At 43.3% G+C, this 5026-nt stretch overlaps 1 protein-coding gene across 2 annotated transcripts in view; it reads left to right on the plus strand.

The window, feature by feature from the left end:
* The first annotated feature begins 3795 nt into the window (after positions 1-3795).
* Positions 3796-5026, plus strand: part of LPCAT1 (lysophosphatidylcholine acyltransferase 1) — an 86117-nt gene continuing 84886 nt past the window's right edge. For both annotated transcript variants that reach the window (XM_019509202.1, XM_019509203.1), the window contains exon 1: positions 3796-4099. The gene's annotated coding sequence lies outside the window, so the exon portion shown is untranslated. The remainder of the gene's footprint in view (positions 4100-5026) is intronic.

Below are 5026 nucleotides of genomic sequence, written 5' to 3' on the forward strand. Positions count from 1 at the left end.
AGACACGTTGGGGCAGCCCCTGGGAGGGTGCCGCGGTGGGCAAGGCAGGGGCTGGGCAAAGGGTTGGAGGTTGCTGGTTCCCCTGGAGCCCAGCCCCTTGGGATGGGGCTGTATGTGGGTTGGCAGCAGAGTTTGGGGGGTGGCTTGGGTAGGGATGGTCCTGCCTTGGACTGGGTGCCCCCTGGAGGTCACTTCCAGCCCAGCTTGTTTAGGGTTCTCGGATCAATCCAGTGCACCTGAAAGTGCTCCTGGCATGGCTCAGCCTGCGAGCGTTTCTTGTGGTCCTCCTCTTCCAGCCTCAGTAGCTACGCAGCATTCAAATTGTGCTTGATACAGAATGAGTTTTCTCAGGGGCTTCTCTCTGATGCTCATCGCTGCAACATTTTGCTGTTTCACAAACATCTCATAAACGGATCTTTGTCCCCCTCCAGTAAGGTGCTGTCTGCCCAGGTTTACAAATGGAGGGAAGCAAGGCATTGAGTGCACAGCCAAAATAGTCATGTACCCCCATTAATATGGGGTACTCCAGTCTCTCATCTATTAGGCCTGATTTTTGCAGGATGCTTAACCTTCTTATTGTGTGTTATGTTCTACAAACAGCTTGTTTACCTCGGTTGCAGTTGTGGGTGCTCAGTCCTCTGGTAAATCTGGCCCTGGCATCCAGCAAGTAAAAACATGTGGTAGCCGCCAAGGGAACACTTGTTGGGTTTTTTTTTTTAAGGGCCAGAGGCCAAAGATGGCTTTTGGAGCTCTGTAGGCAGAATTTCAGCACCTAAGCCCAAGCAAATGTCCTAGCAAAATCTGTCTGAAGATCAGTTGCTGCATAGGCCCAGAGGCATCGCCACCTTGGCTCAATCAAATGTTTAAGCACTTAAATCTGTAAGGCCATTTGGGATTTACATACTAGGTGTTTGCTCCTGAGCTCCTGGAGGGGCCGAATCCCTAAAGTATGCCCCTAAGGGCATGCACAGCCAGAGGCATCCAGTTCAACCCTCATGATTGCTTTCCCTGAAAAGCACTGGGAGATGGCATAACAGGTAAAGGGCTAGAACAGCCACCCAAGAAAGGGAGATCTGGGTGCCATACTTCCTTCTTCCTGCTGTGATTTTTTTAAATTTAGATCTCCCTCCTCCCAGGAGAGTGTCTGAACCACCAGGTGTTACAATAGGGTAGGCAGGGTCACCATTTACCCCCTCCAGCTGTGTCACCAGGCAGCCAGGAATGCAAGAATAGAGCAAAGAGCATGACCCTTTAGCTCAGTGGTGAGGATAGTGTATTTTGGTATACATGCACTTCCTTCATGCTGAAAAAAGGACTCTGCACTTACCCAGAGTACATGCTTATCAGAAATCAACCTAAACAGTGCTCACTAAATATGCAGTAATGTGAATGCTGTGGTAGTGGCAGCCCCCAAACTGGCTAGATGCCGTGAAAGTGGCCGGAACTACTCAGTTTTAGGGCTGCTCTTAGACACTATTTCACAGCCCCCAAGGTACGCTCCCATCACTTGCAGGCCTTCCATGACTGCTTATTCATCCCTGAGTTTGCTTGGTGAAAATGTGTGGGAAGTTTTTCCTAGCAGTTGCTCCTCAGTTCTTCAGGTCTGTCAGAGCCTGAACTTAGACATCTTTTGGAAGTGCTGTAAGACTACCTTGTTTGGGCAGGCATTTAGCAAAGCAAGCTAGGTTGGGATATTTAGGGGGTTTCTATTTTATCTTGATACTCAAATGCTTTTTGTTTTGTTTTTGTGTTCATTCTCTAGTTTTATAAGTTATTCTGTTTCCTTACTGTAATCCACACTAAACCTTTGTTGGGAAGGGCAGCTTATACGTCAAAGCACATCTCCATTTCTGGTGCAGTTAAATGGAGCGCAATGGGGTGTTAAACAAGGTGGCTTCATTGGAGGACAGTTCCACCTAGTAAACTGCTAACTGCAGTACAGTTAAGTTGCAAAGTAGAGGGGCTGAAATATGCTTTGTACTTGAGTGATATGTAGAAGTTTGTAACACTGTAAGCAGCGGATGAGGGTGGAACTGAGGCCTTTATGTAGGTTAGTGGTTAGTGACCTGTGCATTTGTCTGGTATAGGTGTAAGTGGAGTACTCTGTGTGCTTCTCTGTGCTTCCCATGCTGTTGATGCATTTTATCGAAAGAGTCCTTCATACAAAGTGTATAGCAGTCCCAGCAGCAGCTCCTTTTTGAACTCTGCCTTCAGAAACTATGCTGGCATCACATAAGTTCTGAAATTGAAGCCAGACAAGAATTCTGGTCCTTAGGGTGGCAGTCACCTGGATGAACCAACTTTCTTTCATTTTGCAGTCACCTGCTTGATTTGCTGCATACTTTTAAATTTCCACAACAAATAGCACGCAGGATTTTGAGTGATAGCTGCCTTTTTCCTGTACAATCCTGGTTTGTTCCCTGTGTACGATCCACCTGCCCAGTGTACTGAACGAAATAGGATTTTGGTAAAATAAAAAGGAGTATGTAATCCTGCAACTTCAGACATTATTGTTTTAATGTCTGACTTCAGAACTTTGAAAACCTTTTTTTATGTATCGTTTATCTAATTTACTATGCTTTTTTAAAAAAATAAAAGGCAAATGAGGTTGGAAAATGTACAAAATTTCTATCCTGTGGGGCCATATTGACTCCCTCATGAGCTTTTGGTAATGCCAAACTTTTAATGCCAACACACTTGAGCTAACAATAAGAAATTGTAGTGACAGAGTGACTAGTACTAAGGTGTTGTTTTCTGTGTGATTAGGTTATTCATGTGGATGAGTTTCATGTTTTGCTGGTTGGGTTTAGAAAACTTTTGGCAGTCGGGGACTACTGAGTCAAAAATCTCAAATTTATTTCCAGGTATAGATGAGAAAAGTGCTTTAGTGGTGACAGACCCTTTTGGTTGTCCTGTGCTGAATATGTTTGTAACTTAACTGAATTACATTTTCTTTCTTTCTTTTTCTCTGCTGTTTAAATGCCCAGTGTGACATCGTAGACTCATAGGGTTGGACTGGGCCTCCAGTATCAACTAATCTAATCCCCTATAGAAATACAGGATTCACTATTCCTACACCATTCCAGATATTGTCTGTCTAGGCTCTTGAAAATCTCCAGTAAAGGAGACTTCATGACTTCCTTGAAGTTGTTGCACTGTCCTACTCTTCTTACAGTTAGGGAGTTTTCCCCAGGTTTTCTCTGAATCTGCTTTGCTTCAGTTTAAGCCTATTGCCCTGTGTCCTGCTCTCTGTGGCAAGGGAGAACAATGTTTCTCAGTCTTCTTCGTGGCAGCTTTTCAAATATTTAAAAACTGCTGTCACTTCCCTCCTCATCCACTTAATCCCCTTTTCTGCAAATGAGACATATATAGTTCCTTCAACCTTTCCTCACATGGTTTGCTTTCAGTTCCTTTATCATCTTCATTGCTTGCCTCTGGACTCTTTCCAGCTTCTTTACTGCTTATAATGCAGTGCTCAAATCTGGACACAGTAATCAAGCTGAGGCCTAAAGAGTACTGAGCAGAATACTACTTTTGCCACCTGTGTCTTTTATTTACAATGCTTCTGTTAATGCAGCTCAAAATTGCTTTTTTTTTTTTTTTGGCAGGGTGGGAGGGGGCTGATTCACTGGATTTCAGCCTCAACCAGGACCCCCAGGTCCTCCTGGGCTGTGCAGTTGTCAAACCTGCCATCTTCCATTCTGCATTTAGGTTTTCTTCCTGATGTGCAGCGCCTTTATATTTGTCCTTGTTTAATTAATTTAAAAAAATCTATAGCCCAATTCTTCAAAATTCCTCTGGATTTTTATCTGATCCTCAACTCCTCTGATTGTGTACAAATTCAATCAGTATGCTCTTTAATCCTGCCTCTAAGTCATTAATAAATTGTTAAACAGTGCTGGAAACAGAATGGACACCTGTAGAACCTCACCTGAGATCCCCCGTCTGTCTGAAATCAATCCGCCAGTAGCTATTCTTTGCTTGCAGTGATTCAGTCTATTATGTATCCACTTAGAAGTTATGTCTGCCTCATGTTTCTCCAGTTAACTTATGAGAATAGTATGTGGGACCATGTCAGAAACTACTTACCAATGTTCAGGTATGTTATGTTGATTGTATTTGCCTTTTTCACCAAACTAGTTAATCTGCCAAAAAAATGAAATCAAGTTGCTTTTGACAAGACTTGTTCTTAAACCCATGTTGATTGATAACAATCACCCCTTCCTCCTCAAGTATTTACCAGTTGTGTTATTATAAATCACTCTAATAACTCTTCAGGTATTGAAGTTAGGTTAAGATAGCAAAGGCTATATGACATCAGAGAGCAGACGACTGGTTTGACTTCTTCAGTGTTAAGGTCAGAGAAGCACCTTCACTAAGGAAAGTTGCTCGACTTGTTCTGCACTTGCTTCTCATGCAAACGAGCCTTTATGACTGTTGATAAAATGGCCTGGAATGTCTCCAACCAACCTTCCTTCCCTCCTTACTCCTGTGTTGGTATAGGTGCAGTTGACTGAGAGAACGACAGACATGAACAAAGCTGACTGATTTGCCTTTTTTGTTGTCTGTGCATCCCAAAAGGTTTTAGTAGAAACTTACTTTTCTCAAAAAGGCAAGGATATCTTAGGGTGATGTCTTATATTGGACCAACTACATAGCTGGAATAGAGTTGGACAAGCTTTCAAATGCAAAACGCTCTTCATCAGGTTGAAGCAGTGAAAGCCAGGGGGCAGGACCAGGGGCTTTCACTGCTTCAACCTGATAAAAGAGCGTTTTGCATTTGAAAGCTTGTCCAACTCTATTCCAGCTATGTAGTTGGTCCAATATAAGACATCACCCTAAGATATCCTTGCCTTTTTGAGAAAAGTAAGTTTCTACTAAAACCTTTTGGGATGCACAGACAACAAAAAAGGCAAATCAGTCAGCTTTGTTCATGTCTGTCGTTCTCTCAGTCAACTGCACCTATACCAACACAGGAGTAAGGAGGGAAGGAAGGTTGGTTGGAGACATTCCAGGCCATTTTATC

The sequence above is a fragment of the Gavialis gangeticus genome, unplaced genomic scaffold, assembly GCF_001723915.1.
Source record: "Gavialis gangeticus isolate Ggan-Ray unplaced genomic scaffold, GavGan_comp1, whole genome shotgun sequence".
In the NCBI taxonomy this organism is placed as follows: domain Eukaryota; kingdom Metazoa; phylum Chordata; order Crocodylia; family Gavialidae; genus Gavialis; species Gavialis gangeticus.